We start from the raw sequence: 776 nt of genomic DNA, 5'->3' as shown, positions 1-776 counted from the left end.
CACGTGTATAGAAGACAGAAGACAACTTTCAGGAATCGCTTCTCTCCTCCCACCATGTGGGGTCTAGGGATTGAACTCAGGTTCCTGGGCTTGGTGGCACGTGCCTTTACCCACTGGGCCATCTTGATGATGTATTAAAAGATACTGTAAAAGAAAAACATTTGCCACATGAGTCATGTTAATATTTTCAGGAAGATTTAAGGATGGAATTGAATAGGAAAAGCATATCTGAAACTCTTATTCCCTTCCTCTGCAAACCATTTTCCATAGCTGTTAAAGCCCGGACCCTGTCGCCAGCAGATAGCATGACAGTTGGGGCTGTCATGGTTGTTGATTGAATGTTTGTTTTTAGGTTTCGCTGGCATGGTGTCTAAAACAGCTTAGGAATCTCTGTGTGTTCTCCCCATCCGACATGGTGCGGCTGCTCTTGGGCCCTCCTGTACTGTTGCTTCTTTATGACTAGAAAGAAGCAAGTAAACAGATTGCCTGCTAAAACGGATCTCAGGGCTTTCATTCTTATTTTCCAAAAGCAAGCTGGTCATCGTGTCCTTGAGCCTGAAGAAATGTTGCTGATTGGCTGTTTGTTATTTTTTGATATTATATGGCATGTATCCAAGTAAGCATTCCGATGACCTCGACAATCAAATGTGATTCTTGGCTGCAAGGTCTGCGGGGGTGGGGGTGGGGTGGCAGGCTGCCAGCCACTCATACATCATTTACAGGTGGCTGTTTCTGACAGGCCAGCGTTAGTTATTGTAAATGAATGACAGTCTCTA

At 44.7% G+C, this 776-nt stretch overlaps 1 protein-coding gene across 1 annotated transcript in view; it reads left to right on the top strand.

The window, feature by feature from the left end:
• Positions 1 to 45, top strand: part of Skap2 (src kinase associated phosphoprotein 2) — a 170,614-nt gene extending 170,569 nt beyond the window's left edge. The window contains exon 15 of the transcript XR_004121993.1: positions 1 to 45. This exon is cut by the window's left edge and continues 119 nt beyond it. The gene's annotated coding sequence lies outside the window, so the exon portion shown is untranslated.
• Positions 46 to 776: the final 731 nt, after the last annotated feature.

This window comes from Mastomys coucha, unplaced genomic scaffold (genome assembly GCF_008632895.1).
Source record: "Mastomys coucha isolate ucsf_1 unplaced genomic scaffold, UCSF_Mcou_1 pScaffold20, whole genome shotgun sequence".
Lineage (NCBI taxonomy): Eukaryota > Metazoa > Chordata > Mammalia > Rodentia > Muridae > Mastomys > Mastomys coucha.
This window is presented reverse-complemented; position numbering and strand designations above follow the sequence as displayed.